An 18,451-nucleotide genomic window follows, 5' to 3' on the forward strand; every position below is an offset into this window, starting at 1 on the left:
TGCTTGTAGGTCTTTTGTTACTGTAAGCTCAGCAGTAGAGCTGAGCTCATCGATCCATGAAAAATTAAATCCAGTCAGATTTTTAACATTCACAATGAAGAAACGTTTACCTATAATTAGTTTAGGAACAGTTACTCACCATAGGGACCATACTCAGTCCATAGTCCCCCTTCCTCCATAAAGGGAGATCCTGCTTGCGGGGACGGGACTGGATCAATTTGGTGCATTACAAAAAATTACCTAGATTGTGTCGCATATACGTGCATGAAAGCAGCCTCGCCCTACCAATCTTTTTCTGTCGCTGGACCTACCAAAAGGACTACTGTACCTTAGAGGACAGGAGGCCATATGGAGGAAGGGGGACCTATAGCCTAGGAATCCAGTAGTCACTGTGGTAACGTTTTCTTACTCATATGTCCAGTCGCCCTACCTGCATACTTGTCAGCAGCTAACCAGCATACACACACACACATACAAGGGGCAGTGGTCCAGACACTATCTAAAACAAACATGTTTTGAAGGACTGCTTGACCAAACTGACCTTCTTGGGTGCTGGAGTTGAGCAGTAGTGCTGACAGAAAGCAGCGAACAAGGCCTAAGTGGTGGCTCCAACACTGACCATCTAATGCACAAGTCTGTGAAAGGTCGCTTTAGCGCAAAACGCATGCGCGTGGAGACACTTGGGTATATGGAGCCCATGAGACTTGTAGTTTTCTGCAATGCATGAGACGAACCGGACGGTAATGTTGATATTGTGAAGATTCCTTTCCCTTTCGGAAGAAGGATTTGGGAAGAAGACTAGTAAGGAAATGTACTGATTAATGTGGAATTCAGACATAATCCTACATAAGAAGGTAGGATTCACACACACCATCACCTTGTGCTTGTTTTATGTTGTGAATGCCTTAGTAGCTAAAAGAGCCTGTAGTTCACCAACTCAGCGGGCAGACATGACAGCTACAAAGAAGGCGGTTTTGAGGCCACCAATCAAAGGTCTACCATAGCTATTAGATCAAAGCATTCATGAGCCAGAGCAGTTAACACTGAGGTTCGAGGAAGAGTATGGACTCCTCACCAGTGGAAACAGGCACATACGCCCCCTGAAAATGTTGTTTGATCACATTTGAGAGAGAAGGAAACCTCTTCCAAATTCTTGTAGGCCATTTTAGCCGCGAGACAAGTGCGAAACAACTCATCCAAGAGCCCTGAAGCAGCTAAATCTGTACTGAAGGACAGAACAGGGTCATACACAAAAGACAGTGGGTGCATATACCGGTCAAAGCACCAGTGGCACAAACTTGTCTATGTCCCTTCGTATTGGGGCCCTTGTGGAAGCACGACAAGCAGCCTTCATGACCCCCATGTTCCCTCTAGAAAGACCTTGATGACCCAACGTTGATTCTTCAGAAACCAGGCTAACTAAAGTGAGGGGCGGGAGGAATGCTAAATACCTCTCCCCCTCTTCTGAGACAGATGATCCAGACTCATCGGCACCTTAATTGGGACCAGCTGGGATAGATTCTTAAGGCACGAGAGCCATAACCTGGCTGGCCATAGAGGGGTCACCAGAATGGTGTCTCCCTGAACTTTCTGATCACCCTGAAAGGAGGGGAAACATGTAAAGCGTCATCCCAGCCAGGAAATGGACAGAGCACCCCCCAACGAGTTGTTGTACCTGCTCAGTCGAGAGACAAAGAATGGACACGTATTGTTCCATGTAGTTGCAAATGTGTCTATTGGGTGCGGCACCTCGTAAAAAAGCCCTGAAAAACAGAGGTTAGTTCTCAACGGTTGAGTCAAACTTCTAGCATGCAGAGTGCATCCGCCACTAAATCTTCATCTGGTGGAGATCCTGAACGTGAATGCCCTGTTGAATGGCCCATTCCCACAACTCCACTGCGAGAGGTACAAGCTGCGGAGACCTGGTCCCACCCCGCTTGTTTACACAAAACATTGCAGTGGTGTTGTATGTTAGGATTTAAACACAAGAATTCTCGAGGACTATAAGAAATGCCCTCAGAGCATTGAATGTGGCTTGAAGTTCCAGGTCACTTATGTGAACATGCCACTCTTCTGAATCCCCTAAACTGTGTACATTCAGGTCCTTCAAGGAGGTACCCCATCCCACCAGGTATGAGTCAGTGGTGATGGTCCATATGGGAGGAATGCGTGAATAATACAATTCCCTATCGAGATTGTCACTGTCGCTCTATCACTCTAGATCGGGGTGTAGAAAGGGGGATCCCAGAGCACAGCCAAATGCAAATAAGTGGCCTGAACACAGAATGAGGCCAAATAGAGCAGAGTGGTCCTCTTTTTTGAGCCAGTTATAAGGCACCAGCAGGATGCTTGAGGCCATGAGGACTAGTAGTCTCTCTCTGGAACCACCAAACCATGGACGAAGAACTGGTCAGAAAGTTGTGACGGGTTGAAAGGAGACCAGAATCCTCTCCTCCATCAAACACTGCGGCTGCACGAGAGTCCCACACAAAGTTGTTGACGGTCAGCCACACAGTTGCCGTCAGGGATGACTTTTCTGGGTTTAATGATAGGGCAAGGGCAAAACAGGAGATCGAACAAGACTCGAAAGGAGGATCCACCTGCGTTGGACTGGTGCCCCAAACCAACCAGTCATTGAGATAGGGATAGGTGTGGATGCTCCCCTGGCTGTGGAAGGATGCCATAGCCAACATGTTGAATAGGGAATGCAGTGATTTTAATGAATTTAAAATAACAAATAAAATAACGAACAAAATAGCGAATAATAAAAAGAAATGTGGTGGGGTTAAGGGGTCAAAAGGGGTGGTGGGGGTTCGGGTAGGGTTAAAAATGGGGGGAAACTAATAAAAAAAAATATTTTTGCTTTCGTTATAATTTCATTTGTTAAAATAACATGTAACCGTTGAATACACATGGCGCAGCATTCAGCCCAAAGAGCAGCACTCTATTGAAACTGGCACCTCCCCAGGGAAAGCGCAGAAACTGATTATGTGGTTCGCAAATAGGTAACTATGCATCCTTTAGACTCACTGTGTAGATACAATCTCCCTGACAGAGGGGCGATATGATTTGCAGCAGTGTGATAATCTTGAACCGTTCTGAAGTAAAGTGTTGAAAGTTAACAGGTCCAAGATGGTGTGCACTCCCGCCTGGGGGAACTTCTTCTACTGCCTGGATGTTCAGAAGCTGCAGGACCTTGGAAGTTAAAGGGAGTGCCCTAAGCTGTAGCAGAGGACGATGGAAGGCAAAAGTAGGGTGACAGAGGACTCCAGCAGACCGATTTCTATCCCTCCAAAAGAAAAGAAATCATACCTCCAACTACAGTTGAACGAGTGTGATTGCGCCCACCATTGTATAAGTTTGGGTTCTGATGGGAGAGAGTCCCTGGAAGAGCCCCCTCCTGGGTTTGAGCATTGTCCTGCAATAGACCTGCCTGGTAATCCTCTCCAGGAAGCCCTAGAACCCCCCTGAAGGATCAGGACCTACCCTAAGATGACTCATGCACTGAGAAGGCCTTAAGAGCCAGCTTCACCAGGCCTGCAGAAGGCTTGGCTGTCCGAGTGGTGGCCTATTTCTTCTGTGGCTCCTCACCTGCTGTGGAGTGGAATAGGTCAGTACCCTCGAAGGGGAGGTCCATGATCTTCGCTAAAATATCAGACACAAACGTAGAGACCCTCAAGTATGCCAGCCTTCTCAGGTCAAAGCCCACCATCATACTTCTCAAGGATGTGTCCACTTGATCATTCACCAAATGTTGGGAGGTCCTGGGAAACCGGTTTGGTCTCAGAGAAAGTGGCGTGGAAGACTTTGAGCTTGTCTTCTGGCAGGTACTGGTTTGAAGTTAGCAAACCCCCAGCACAGGCACCGATTTGCAGTAGCCAGGAAGCCCACACTGTTAGCCTGGTGCAGTTGTTGGGCCCAGTTTTGGTACACCTTTCCGCCAAAAGGCATTCAAGAACTTTTCCTCTCTCGCTAGAAATGAGCCGCTGAGGATATGGACTGGAGCCACCACTACGGATGAGGAAGGCGGAGGAGGGGAAGCGAGTTGCATGTTCACTGAAAGCAAGGCCGTCTACTTTATATATCCAAGTCTGTTCACCACAGCACCCGAATAAGGCTCGAGTCTGTGACAGGGGGGGTTCTGTTCCAAAGAATCGAGTCTTAACGAAAAGTCCAGGGGTGTTTATTACAAAAACATATAGTCAGAATGGCTGGTGATCTCAAGTTCATTGGCTTTCTGGGTCCTTTGGGGTTGGCGCTAGAGCTGGCCCTTTCCTCTCTCATTTTCAGGTTCTCACATTCTGTACCTCACATTGGCAAAATTCCTAGGAGAATAGAGTGTTGCAAATACTATTTCAGGAAAGTTGGAAAGGGAAGGTGGTTTAAATAGTAAATAGATTCTATTTAGAGAGTAGAACAATTCCTGTAGTTAGTTGCTCTATTTCATTGTTATTTATTTTTTACCTTAACTAACTTTCATTTAGAAAGATGAAAATTCCCCAAGCCAAGATGGTGGAACACTTTCCCAGCAGTGATTGGTGTAGTTAATAGCAGGCAGCATTGTGATGTAATTTAGAATGTTTCCAATAACTATCAACTGCCTTTCATTAAAGCTTTCACCAGAATAGGTCATGTTTTAGTTCTCTCCAGTGATTAAAGTTATAGTTTCCACTACACTATAGTAGAGTACTTATCTTTTAGTATAAATATATATCAGGATTTAAGTAGTAGTTCCAGTTATAGTGAGTGAAGATCTACAGAAGATAGAAGATTCCAAGAAACTTTGGTTGGCTGAGTGGCAGATTTTTCAAGTCAAGACGAAGCTAAGTTTTTAGTGTTGTTTCTTTAAATTCCAAAGAACTCTTTATTTTTGTCATAACTATATTTGAACATTTGGATCAGTTTATTATATATATATTTTTTTATCTTTAAGTTCTAGCTTAACTCTTTTACTCGAGAAAATGTGGATTGTTCAATTAATGTGAGCGTTTTCGTTTGTTTTTGTTAACATATATTGTAACAATACTAACCTTTTTATTACGAGCGCAAGACTGTAGTTATTGCGCGCGTATTGTTTATTTTTTGACCGCGCACTTAGAGAAAAGGACCCTATTGTGTCGCTTGAGCGTCGTGGCCATTTTGGATTTGCGTCGAGCTTCGCGGCCATTTTGGAATTGCGTCGTACGTCGCGGCCATTTTGGGATTTTCTTTGTGCTTGCGTCGCGGCTATCTTTTGGATTGCTGAACTTTGTGAATCTTCGTTACGCTTCGCACATGTGAATTGAAAACTTTACAGAATTTTTATGATTTAATGATTATTCCACAAATTAAATTCCTGAAGACTTCATGGTGAAATTAATCTTCAGCAAAACCCACACCAGGTATTTTATATTAAACATTTTCTATATGAGGAAGTTGTTAACAGAAAAGATAAGATAGTAATAATTTTGGGTATTATTTCCAGGACAATATTATTAAGCAAGGAATAAGAATTCAGTGAAGAGACAAAGTTTATAAGAAGTTCTTCCTTGGAAATACATTTAAAGTTTGGTCAAGAAAAGACAATTACAGAAGTCTCCTGTTTATGAGAAAAAGACAGAAGAAAGTAGCCTATTAGCTATAGAAGCATAGGCTTCAGGTATGAGAACAGAGTTATAAGTTGTTTAGAATAGATATTGAGATTAGCATAATATTTAAAAAGAAGTGCCAGAAGCAAGAGTTCCTGTGTTTGTTTGTTTATCCATTCCCCTTGGGTTTGACTGGCCAATAGCTTTACGTAATAGGATTGTTGAGCAGGCAGGCTTTGGGGGCTAGGTGGGCCAGCTTCACTCCTGCAGGATTCAACTCTTCAGATCTTGACACTCATCTTCCCTGGGCCTAGGATCGGGCTCTCAACCCCAGATGTGCCTAATGGGTTGTTAGTAACTCAACGATCGGTAATCCCTACCTGTCTTTCATTTCTCTACACCTCAGGTGTTTACACAAGACGTTAGCTATCTGACTCCCTAGTGAACCTCTAGCTTTCCCTCTCCTATCCCTACTTAGTACACTCAGGAAATGGGGAATGGTGCCTTCTCTCGCCCAGCATCACTCTCACTTCTTTCAGACCCTCTCGTTCCTGACCCTTAGCTATACTGGTCATTTTCACTATTCTCCTCCCACCACTTCACTGTCCCTCCACCTCCCTTTGATCGTGCTTCCTTTCTCACTCCTATTACTATTACCACTTGTATCCGCAACTGTTCCATACCTCCGTCCCGCCTTCTCCCTCTACTCCACTGCCTCCTGTTGTGCCACCCGTCTGCTCTACCTCTCCTACTCTCCTTACTCTTCTACTGCCACCACCTCTCTACTACCACTGTCCTCAAGGGATATGGTGCCCTGCTCACCCCTCTATTACCGACTACCACTCTACCAGTTCTGTCCTTCTCTTTCTACTCGTGCCACCTTCTATCTTTACTCCCAACTACTAATAACTCTGCCACTACCTCTGCTCCACTCCTCCTACTCTTACTCTCCTGCTTCCACTCATCTCTCTCTCTCTCTCTCTCTCTCTCTCTCTCTCTCTCTCACACACACACACACACACACACACACACACACAAACACTCCACAGACCCCCCTTTCACCAATAGTTTCTGCACTGCTTTAGCCTCCTCTGGTCTCTTGGATATCCTTGTCCACCGCCTGTCCTCAACCAACTAACCCACACTTGCACAATCATCCCCTTCCAGAATCACCTCGTCCAATCACTTACATGGCTCAAGGGGGTGTGTCAGGGGGAGTGCTTAGGGAGGCTTCAAAAAGGGCTTGTAAGCCCACCCCCTTTTCTGGAAGCATCTCTGGCAAGGAAAGTGAAGGGGTTTCTGAGGAGCTGAAGTCCCTTGTTATAAGGCCTTCTGATGGGCCTTCCAATCTTGATGTCTCTGGTAAGCTGTTGGGAGCCCCATTAATAAGGCTCCTTTTCTGAATGCCGTTTAGATCCTTGGAGACTTTCCTGCACCCCTCTTTCTCTCTCGTGGCCGGTGTTAAGCTGCTGGCTGTCTGCGGCGACAAAGCATGAATTGCTGCTGCGTGGTGGCTTCCTGCTGCGGCTTTACTCCGTCAGTGTTCGCCATCATCATCGGTAAGGTGGGGAGGGTCTGAACACACAATGTTTGGGGTGGACACGTCACAATTCATACTCCAATTTCCTCCATCATTACATCCCTCTGTAATGGCACACCCAATTTGTCAATCCCTGCCAGGACTCCAGTCTCGGCCAGAGGGCTCTGCGGAGTGAGGATGACCAGAAATTCAAGCAACCCCATGATCCACTCATGAAAAGCCCTCACCAATGAAGGCAATTTCTCCTGCCCAACTCCCCCAAATCACCTACTCTGCTGAGGTGAAGAGGGTGGGGGGACAGAGGAGTGGATGGAGATGCGTTGCAGCCCTAAAGGCAATGGAGGCAGCAAAGCCAGCTGAGGAAAGAGCAGCACCAGCAATGATGGAGACGTCCCAAAGGGATCGATGGAACAATGCTTGTCATAGGTGTGGCAGCTGAAGAGGCAGGAGGTGCTGACAGAGGCACCAACATCTACAGGTGTTATCCTGAAAAGAACCTTGCATGATCAGGGCCTGCATGATAAGTGGAAATTTAGCCAGAAACCTGTTTTCAGACAGTGGTTGAGGAGGTTCTGTCAGCCTGGACCACGAGGACTGGCGGCCAGGACCCAAGAAGAGACCATGCTCACTGGCAGTCATGTGTCCATGAAAACCAGAGGCGAAGATAAAGAGGGGAGGTCAATCGTCGGAGGAAGGAACTTCCTCATCGGATCCTACACAGGTGGGTCCTCCTTTCGAATCCTGTTCGATCTCCGGTTTTGCCTTTGCCCATCTGTGAATCCAGTGAAGTAGTCCCTGACTCCTACTAAGCAGTGCATCCTCTGGGCCATGGGGTCCCAGAATGTGAGGTTGCCACAGTCAAGAGGCCTTAAGGTGCCATTTCCTGACCTATTCAGCCTAGCCCAATCTTGTGTGACCATTTGGCACGCATGTGCACCTTTAGGGGAAACTTGGACTTGCCAGAATTCATGTCAGCTGCGACCCCTTTGGAGGAGACTGGAGACCATGCCCTTTTGTGAGCATTACCCCCTGGGGAACCGCTGAAAAGTCTCCTGTAGGCAAAGGATCACAAGGACTCCTGCTGGGAATGGAGACGCTAGAAAAGGAGTCTCCAGGCTGAGGTGCCCCAAAGGTAGAAAGATGACTCACAGTTTGCTGCTTTTTCTCCTCCAGAAACTCTTAAAGATGCTGTGGTAGTGTCAATGAGAAGGTCGCCCAGCATTGAAGGTGGTGAATGTTAACACGGACAGAGAAGGCATTGCAGCACCAGCAGTGGTCTTACTTAGGTACCAGACATGTCCTCAATACAGGGTAAATGAAGATCTGTAATGGGAACTGCTTCTGGCAGCACGTTTGCTGCAAAACTAGTTTTACCAAGCATAGGCGGGGAAACCCAAAGCGCAACCGGGGCCCGGGGAAGACATAGCATAATTAGAACAAAAGAAACTAAACTAGCATAGGCAATGCCAATAGTTTTGGTGCTTAGTGACGTTATTTGCTTTTTGCATTTATAGGTACCAGGGTGCAAGGAGGATGGTGCAAAGTTTTAAAGGAGGATGCGATAAGGGGCGTGGGTGTGCAAGAGAATGAGAAGGAAGGAAATTAAAGCAATAGCCCAATATGAAATAACTGTAGCTGGGAAATGGAAAACCAGGTGCCTGACTTGCTTCTTACAAAGCTGCTGATTGGAGCAAATATTGTTAGGGAACATCTTAAGTGCTGTAGATAGCACATATTCACATACAAGTATGATCCCAACCATAGCCAGTACTCATTTATCAACCTCGGAAAAGTGCAAGGCTCAGTTGTCCTTGCCAGGATCTGAACGGGGGACCAGCCGATCCCACACACAATGCTGCAGCAAGCACTCAACCCACTGAGCTAACTCACCTCTGTAACAACACCTTGCCAAACCCCAGCACATAATCTGCGGGCACCAACCCTGGTCAGGGCTTTCACACCCATTGCTGCAGCAATCGCTTAACTAACTGAGCTATTTTACAGCTTTAAACAACTCAGCTGTTCCTAAACACCCCATCACATAACCTGCTGGCACCCAGGGCTTTTCCACCTTGCAGTAAAAATATTCTAATCATGTGCCCAGTTTATGAGGGTAGCACAGTAAGGTATGGAAGGGCACACGTTGCTAAGCACAGCACAAACACACAGCGATTGGGCAAGGCTTTAATGCAGCCCCTCTGTGTCCGAGTCAGATGCCTGCATTGTTCTCCTAGGGTCCGGCAGCTGAGAGCCAGTGGCTCTGATGTGACGGTGCGCTGGTTCCAGCGATTGTCCTGTCCTCTGCGAGCCATTGTCATGCCAAGGGAAAGGTCAGAGAGTTCCATTTTCCTGTTGGTCTCTCGTGGTGGCCCCCTCATAGCCCAGCACTCTAAGGGGAGTCAGGATGAATACCCCATTGCTGACTTTTAAACCCTTCTTACAAGTAAGATACTACTAATATGGGGAACCATGCATGCACACGTGGTCAATATGTTGAGATTAATGCACATCAAATGTAAATGCACAATTCTAATTGCCATGCGGATTGGCTCGCGGGACCAGTTTCTGTCAAGGAGAAAATGATCTATTCAATGTGGTGCCCGGTTTCACATTCAACTTTTTGTTGTAAACATTTTTCGTACTGGTTGTATATCAGTAAAACTGGAAGAACTAGGAGCCCGTGCCTGTGCATATGTTCCATGTCGAAGTAATAATCTTACTGTTGTGAAACCAGAGTAATGAGGCCTGGCACTGCGGGCCCCTGTTGCGGCCACCCACCGTCTTGAGGGGACCACACACCCGTACAATTCTACATAAGGACTTTGGTCTAATAGGGATGGTGCCGTTTACATACACCGGAACGTGTTTTTCGTGAAACTGATAAAATCGCATCTTCTGAAAACACAAGAGCAGCGAATTCTTTTGCGAACGCTGCAATTTAACTGTAAAAGATGAGGAGATTACAACGGTGATAAATAAACCTCGTTTCCCAGTTGACCACGTATTATCTTCTCTATTTTTTGTGACATGCGTTTACAAAGCAATACTTCCCCTTTGGCAACATTCACGGCAACACAACAATATGCGCTCGGGGTCTCATTTTTGATATTAGTGTTGACAAGGAAAATCAACAATCTATATTTTTCACCTGAAATAAACCTGCTGGGTTTTGTGCATAATATACTCAACATACTGCTCGGTGGTTAGGCGCTGCTACTCTGGGGGTGCAAATGAAATGCAACTTCAAACAGGTGTTCTTGTGGGTTAAGCGCTGGTCAACTAACTACACCCAGCAATTTCACCAACCAGCATACAACATTTGTAAAGTATGCACGCAAAAAATAAATCATACATGAAGGGAGGTCGTCAATCTCTTCATACCAGATGTTACCCAAAAGCGGGGTCAATCACTATGGGGTTGATTCATGGAATAAATGTGCGCCGAAAATTCGCGCGCAGAGGTGCCAAAACGTGCGATTCGCAGTAAAAGTGCGAAAATCGCAGGGAAACCAGCGCACATCGATTCATGGAAGTCCGTGCGTGAGAAAAACATTGGATGTGCGCTGAAAATGTGCGCCGCGCACGCCGGCGCACAGGTCATCCAACTGCGTGGGCCACAGCCACTGCGAAATCGCACATAGCGCGGCGCACATCACAAAAGTAGGCGGAACACGGGGCGTAACACTCGGAATGGGGAACAACGCGTGAAAATATGGGCGTCACGGGGGAAGTACAGGGGGCAAGTGCGCGGAACGCCCACACGCTCGCCTACAACCCGTATTCATGGAATCGAATAGGGCAAACCAGCGCACGGTCAAAGACGCGCACAGGGCCAAACAAGTACGCCACAAGAAAGCAGGCGGTAGCGTCCCTGGGCCTGAAAAAAATGTGCGCCAAAATGTGCGCTAACAAAAAGCACCCATATACAGCCATGACGAATGGTCCATACAGTGGCCCTCTAGGACAAATGAGGTGCAAAGGGGTACCGACAAACACGGACACCCGCTGTGTGAAAAATAGCGTGCGCGTGTGTACCTGGGTGCGCGGGAAGTCCCACACGCGATTGGCCTGGGTACGTGTACTACGGGGTGCGCGGGAAGTGCCACACACGATTAGCCTGGGTACGTGTACTTCGGGATGCGCAGGAAGTTCCACACGCGATTGGCCTGGGTACGTGTACTTCGGGTGCGCGGGAAGTTCCACACGCGATTGGCCTGGGTACGTGTATTCCGAGGTGCGCAGGAAGATTCAGACGCAATTTCAGCAAGGTACGTGTATTTAGGTGGTGCCGGGGAATGCTACACGTGATTTGGCCGTGTGGGTCGTCCCAGGTGTTCCCTCTACACCCTCCACGGCCCCTGCAGGCAGCCCACACCACAGGGGACTACCCTGCACCCCTGCTCATGTCCCACAGGCAACCCATCCACCATGGCCATGCCCCCCAGCCAACCCACATGTCACCTTGCACTACTGATCACCAACACATGTCTCCCAACACCCCCACCCCCCAGCATCCAGGGGCACCCTCCACCAGGCCCCCACACATGTCCCCCTGCACCCCCACCCCCCAGCAGTGCAGGGGCAGCCTCCACCAGGCCCCCACACATGTCCCCCTGCACCCCCACCCCTCAGCAGTGCAGGGGCAGCCTCCACCAGGCCCCCACTCATGTCTACCACCACCCCCACCCCCCAGCAGTGCAGGGGCAGCCTCCACCAGGCCCCCACTGATGTACCCTATCACCCCCACCCCCCAGCATCCAGGGGCAGCTTCCACCAGGCCACCACTCATGTCTCCCACCACCCCCACCCCTCAGCATCCAGGGGCAGCCTCCACCAGGCCCCCACTCATGTCTCCCACCACCCCCACCCCCCAGCCACCAGGGGCACCCTCCACCAGGCCCCCACTCATGTCTCCCACCATCCCCACCCCCCAGCAGTGCAGGGGCACCCTCCACCAGGCACCCACTCATGTCTACCATCACCCCACCCGCCAGCAGTGCAGGGGCAGCCTCCACCAGGCCCCCACTCATGTCCCCTATCACCCCCACCCGCCAGCATCCAGGGGCAGCCTCCACCAGGCCACCACTCATGTCTCCCACCACCCCCACCCCCCAGCATCCAGGGGCAGCCTCCACCAGGCCCCCACTCATGTCTCCCACCACCCCCACCCCCCAGGGGCACCCTCCACCAGGCCCCCACTCATGTCTCCCACCACCCCCACCCCCCAGCAGTGCAGGGGCACCCTCCACCAGGCCCCCACTCATGTCTCCCACAACCCCCACCCCCCAGCAGTGCAGGGGCACCCTCCACCAGGCACCCACTCATGTCTACCATCACCCCCACCCCCCAGCAGTGCAGGGGCAGCCTCCACCAGGCCCCCACTCATGTCCCCCTGCACCCCCACCCCCAGCAGTGCAGGGGCAGCCTCCACCAGGCCCCCACTCATGTCCCCCTGCACCCCAACCCCCCCAGCAGTGCAGGGGCAGCCTCCAACAGGCCCCCACTCATGTCTCCCACCACCCCCACCACCAGCAGTGCAGGGGCAGCCTCCACCAGGCCCCCACTCATGTCTCCCACCACCCCCACCCCCCAGCAGTGCAGGGGCAGCCTCCACCAGGCCCCCACTCATGTCCAACTCATGTATCCCTGCACTCCCACCCCCCAGGGGCACCCTCCACCAGGCCCCCACTCATGTCTCCCACCACCCCTACCCCCCAGCAGTGCAGGGGCACCCTCCACCAGGCCCCCACTCATGTCCCCCCTGCACCCCCACCCCCCAGCAGTGCAGGGGCAGCCTCCACGAGGCCCCCACTCATGTCCCCCTGCACCCCACCCCCCAGCAGTGCAGGGGCAGCCTCCACGAGGCCCCCACTCATGTCTCCCACCACCCCACCCCCCAGCAGTGCAGGGGCACCCTCCACCAGGCCCCCACTCATGTCCCCCTGCACCCCCACCCCCCAGCAGTGCAGGGGCAGCCTCCACCAGGCCCCCACTCATGTCTCCCACCACCCCCACCCCCCAGCAGTGCAGGGGCAGCCTCCACCAGGCCCCCACTCATGTCTCCCATCACCCCCACCCCCCAGCAGTGCAGGGGCAGCCTCCACCAGGCCCCCACTCATGTCTACCACCACCAACAGCCCCACCCCCCAGCATCCAGGGGCACCCTCCACCAAGCCCCCACACACGTCCCCCTGCACCCCCACCCCCCAGCAGTGCAGGGGCAGCCTCCACCAGGCCCCCACTCATGTCTCCCATCACCCCCACCCCCCAGCCACCAGGGGCACCCTCCACCAGGCCCCCACTCATGTCTACCACCACTCCCACCCCCCAGCCACCAGGGGCACCCTCCACCAGGCCCCCACTCATGTCTCCCACCACCCCCGGCCCCCAGCAGTGCAGGGGCACCCTCCACCAGGCACCCACTCATGTCCCCTATCACCCCCACCCCCCAGCAGTGCAGGGGCAGCCTCCACCAGGCCCCCACTCATGTCCCCTATCACCCCCACCCCCCAGCCACCAGGGGCAGCCTCCACCAGGCCCACACTCATGTCTCCCACCCCCCACCCCCCAGCAGTGCAGGGGCAGCCTCCACCAGGCCCCCACACATGTCCCCCTGCACCCCCACCCACCAGCAGTGCAGGGGCAGCCTCCACCAGGCCCCCACACATGTGCCCCTGCACCCCCACCCCCAGCAGTGCAGGGGCAGCCTCCACCAGGCCCCCACACATGTCCCCCTGCACCCCCACCCCCCAGCAGTGCAGGGCAGCCTCCACCAGGCCCCCACTCATGTCTACCACCACCCCCACCCCCCAGCAGTGCAGGGGCAGCCTCCACCAGGCCCCCATTCATGTCCCCTATCACCCCCACCCCCCAGCATCCAGGGGCAGCCTCCACCAGGCCACCACTCATGTCTCCCACCACCCCCACCCCCCAGCATCCAGGGGCAGCCTCCACCAGGCCCCCACTCATGTCTCCCACCACCCCCACCCCCCAGCCACCAGGGGCACCCTCCACCAGGCACCCACTCATGTCTCCCACCACCCCCACCCCCCAGCAGTGCAGGGGCAGCCTCCACCAGGCCCCCACTCATGCCCCCCATCACCCCCACCCCCCAGAATCCAGGGGCAGCCTCCACCAGGCCCCCACTCATGTCTCCCACCACCCCCACACCCCAGCCACCAGGGGCACCCTCCACCAGGCCCCCAATCATGTCTCCCACCCCCCCCACCCCCCAGCAGTGCAGGGGCAGCCTCCACCAGGCCCCCACTCATGTCTCCCACCACCCCCACCCCCCAGCAGTGCAGGGGCAGCCTCCACCAGGCCCCCACTCATGTCCCCTAGCCAACATGTCACCACAATCTAGATCCCTGGCCCTTATGGTCAGCCTCCAAATGCCAAACACCCACCCGAGTATTGCATCCACCCAGTTAGAAATGGCAAAAACATGATAGAACCCCAATTGCAAGTTTGGAAATTAACACATGTCCCTCACATACACCCAATGGGTGTCAGTGAATGTCAAAACCCATATCATGATATGCATGAAACCAATGAGATGATACTACACATTGAAGTTTGAAGAAAAAATATGTATTAAACGCAACATAAATTGAATAAAAAATAAACAAATAATAATGGAAATTTAAAAAAAAAAAAACAGCAGGTACGTGAAATAATGAAAAACCACAAATCATAATGCAAACGAAAGGTGTCCAAAGTCACAGTCCACAAAAGTAAATCCAATGGAAAATTAAAATCGAAAACCATTGCTCCATGGGGAAATCATAAACAAAAATGAAAATCCAAAAGTCAACTATATACAGATAAACAATCCAGGGTCCATGATCCCAACCGAAGAAATTAAACCTATTTAACAACACAATCTAAAAAAAAAGAAATATATACAAAAATGTGGCCCATTGTCCAAAAAAAATGCTAAACCAAAGGAAACCTAACACTAACTACAGAACTATTTACAAGGGCAGCGGGCTAGTCCGACGGCTCACTTCGGGATGTTCCGGGCGAGGGCATCATCGAACAGTTCTCCGCCCTGACCATCGTGAGCCGTGCCTCTTCTGCCCGCTGCCGCTCCGCATCTGTGGCGTGGCCCAACCGCTGCCACACGGAAGACACTTCCCGTCCTGGGTCCTCCTGCTCTCCGGCCGATGCCTGCCCCTCTGATGTCGAAGGCCCCGAGCCATCATGGCTTCCACCACGTTGCTGCTGCTGCTGCGCCTCTGCCCGTGCACTGCCTCCTGCTGCCTGCACATCCTCCATTGGCTGGGGTGCAGTCGATGTGGCCACCCCTGCTGGAAGTCCGACTCCCGACTGTGGCAGGGATGCCTCCTCCATCAGCCTGGCCGCACCGTCAGAGGCAGCTCCACAGGGCACCCAGGTGACTGATGGGTGGGAAGATGGCACGGAGGACGACTGGCACATAGGGGGTTCAGTTGAGGAGGGGGTCGTAGCAAGCCCCATCAAACGGAGGAATCCGGCCTGGGTGACCTGTCCCAGTAGGCCGACGCGGTCAACGAGCCATTCGAGATGACGTGCAGTCTCCTCATGAAAAGACTGCATGTCACCTCGCATAGCCCGTTGACGCAACGCCACACCAGTCAGGACAGGCTCAACCCGGACCCGGATAGCCACGTCCGCAGGCAGAGGAAGGCCAGTTGTCGTGAGCTCATCCCCTGCCTGAAAACGGGTCTGGACGTAGGCATCCCTGCTGGTGCAAGATGATGCAGTGACAGGATCAGGGACAGGATTGCACACAGGCACCTCCGCGGCGACCTGTGCTGCCTCCTGTCCCTGGTCCTGCACTGCACCACTAGCACCAGTGGAATCCCCACCTCCAGACCCCGTCTCTGTTGCTTGCACGGCCTCCTCCTCCACCAAACCCCCCACCAACCTGGATGACTCCGTGCCATCTTCCCCCGTTGGGCCCTGTGGGGTCCCAGGTGCCCCATCTGCTGCCGAGGAGTCCAACTCCGACCTCCGCCTCTTGGACCTCCCCCCCCGGCAGCTGCGGCCTGGGACGCGGCACCGGACTCCTCACTCCCCGACGAGATCACAACCTGGGAGGGGAGCCGGGCCTTGCGTCACCGGCTGGCGGTGCGATCCCCGCCGCTGTGCTCCACAGCACCTCCGCCCTCTTCATCAGTTGACGCTGCAGACAGGGAGGAATAAAACACAGGCATCAGGGCACTGTACAATGGACACATACACACATGACATTTGCACATGAGTGGCATTGGCAAACCTCAGACATGGCATCACAATCGGCAACACACATGTCATTTCAACTTGCACACATGAGCAATACCACAGCCACATCGCAACTGCCAGCACCATCCATACACATACAACAGCATGAGCAGGCAAAGGTGAGCCAGACATCACACGGAACACAGGGAGTGCACTACACCTGCACGCACACCACCACACTTGCATGCATGTGTACACCTCAACCAACTGTCGCAGTGTTCCGATGGGCATCCATGTCACATCTGCCAATCAGGCTTCCGCATCCCGCTGTCACATGCGTCCATGTTGCATCACTGTTGCACCCTTGTCAAATACACACACATGCACATGTACACAGTGCTGATACATGCAGCTGAAAACAACATACATGCATGACATCACGAACATGCCTACTTACATACACATTCATCCAAACATGTGTGCCCACACAACTGCATTTGGCATGCAAGCCTACACACACAAGCACCATCCATGTCTCACACATGACAGCGCTCGCATGTGTTAGCCTCACGGTCCTGTACACCCGCACCCATACTCGGCCCCATACAAACAGATGTGCAACCGGCACACTACTGGCACATCACCACACGCACAGCTTACAATCATGATGCATGTACACTTACCGCTCGACTCCAGACGGGTCTGCCTCTCAAGGACCTGGACGTGGAGTGCTGGGGATATGCGTTCCAGGACCCTCATCTGATCTTCCGACAAGTGGCCCCGGCGCCCCTTAGCATCCGCTGCGTTCAAGAGGCGCCGGGCCTTGCTGAGGGTCCTGGACCTGAAGTCCTCCCAGCGCTTCTTGACATGTTGGAAGTCGCGGACTGCCACCCCCTCCGCGTTGATGGCAGTCACGATGTCCGTCCAGATCCGAGTCCGTCCTTCCTTGTCGGCGCGCACTCTTCCGTAGAGGGCATCATACTGCCCCAGGACTTGCTCCACCAGGACACCAACTTCCCTGGCACTGAAGCTGGTGCCCCTCTGCCTCTCTGGCCGGGGGTTGTCAGTGGTGCCAGATGTTGCAGTGCCCGACATGACAACCCCAGAGGCAGGAGTGGGTGGGCAACTGGGTCCTGGGGCTGGACTGTGGAGCGATGGAATCCCAGTCGGGAGTCTTCGGTTCCAGCAGGGGTGGTCACAGCAACAGCAACCCTGGCTGATGTGCAGGCAGCAAATGGCAGGGCACGTGGCCAGCAGGCAGTCAGGCAGCAGCAGATGGCAGGTGGGAGCGTGCTCGGGGCTCTGGGGGGCAGTAATTCGGCCTTCTGGGCAGGCGCGTGGTCTTCCGTGTGCTTACGCGTGGCCAGCTTGATACGGAGTGATTTTGCACGTGAAAATCCTGCACGTCTGCGTGTAAATTGAGAAAAGGCCCTTAGCGCGTATGCACATCAGCACGCATATGCGATTTCATTGGACCAAAGGCTCTTAGCGCGTCTGTGACGTGACGCGCGCAGGTGTTTCCTTCATTACACACGTGGTAAAACTGCACGTCCGATTTCATCGCGTGTAATCGGAGGGAAGTGAGCGTACACGCGATTGGCCTGGGTACGTGTATTTCTGGGGTGCGCAGGAAGTTTCACACGCGATTGGTGGAAATCCACGTGTGCTCTGTCATCACGTGTAATGAGGGAAACACCCGCGCGCGTCATGTCACAGAAGGGCTTACACGCTAAGGGCCTTTGGTCCAATGAAATCGCATATGCGTGCTGACATGCATACTGGGGGGTGGGGGTGGTGGTAGACATGAGTGGGGGCCTGTTGGAGGGTGCCCCTGGTGGCTGGGGGGTGGGAGTGCAGGGAGACATGAGTTGGACAGGAGTGTGGGCCTGGTGGAGGCTGCCCCTGCACTGCTGGGGGGTGGGGGTGATGGGAGACATGAGTGGGGGCCTGGTGGAGGCTGCCCCTGATGGCTGGGGGGTGGTGGGAGACATGAGTGGGGGCATGGTGGAGGGTGCCCCTGGTGGCTGGGGGTGCAGGGAGACATGCGTTGGACATGAGTGAGGGCCTGGTGGAGGCTGCCCCTGCACTGCTGGGGGGTGGGGGTGATGGGAGACATGAGTGGGGGCCTGGTGGAGGCTGC

Source organism: Ambystoma mexicanum, chromosome 13 (genome assembly GCF_040938575.1).
Source record: "Ambystoma mexicanum isolate Mex_15411 chromosome 13, UKY_AmexF1_1, whole genome shotgun sequence".
NCBI lineage: Eukaryota > Metazoa > Chordata > Amphibia > Caudata > Ambystomatidae > Ambystoma > Ambystoma mexicanum.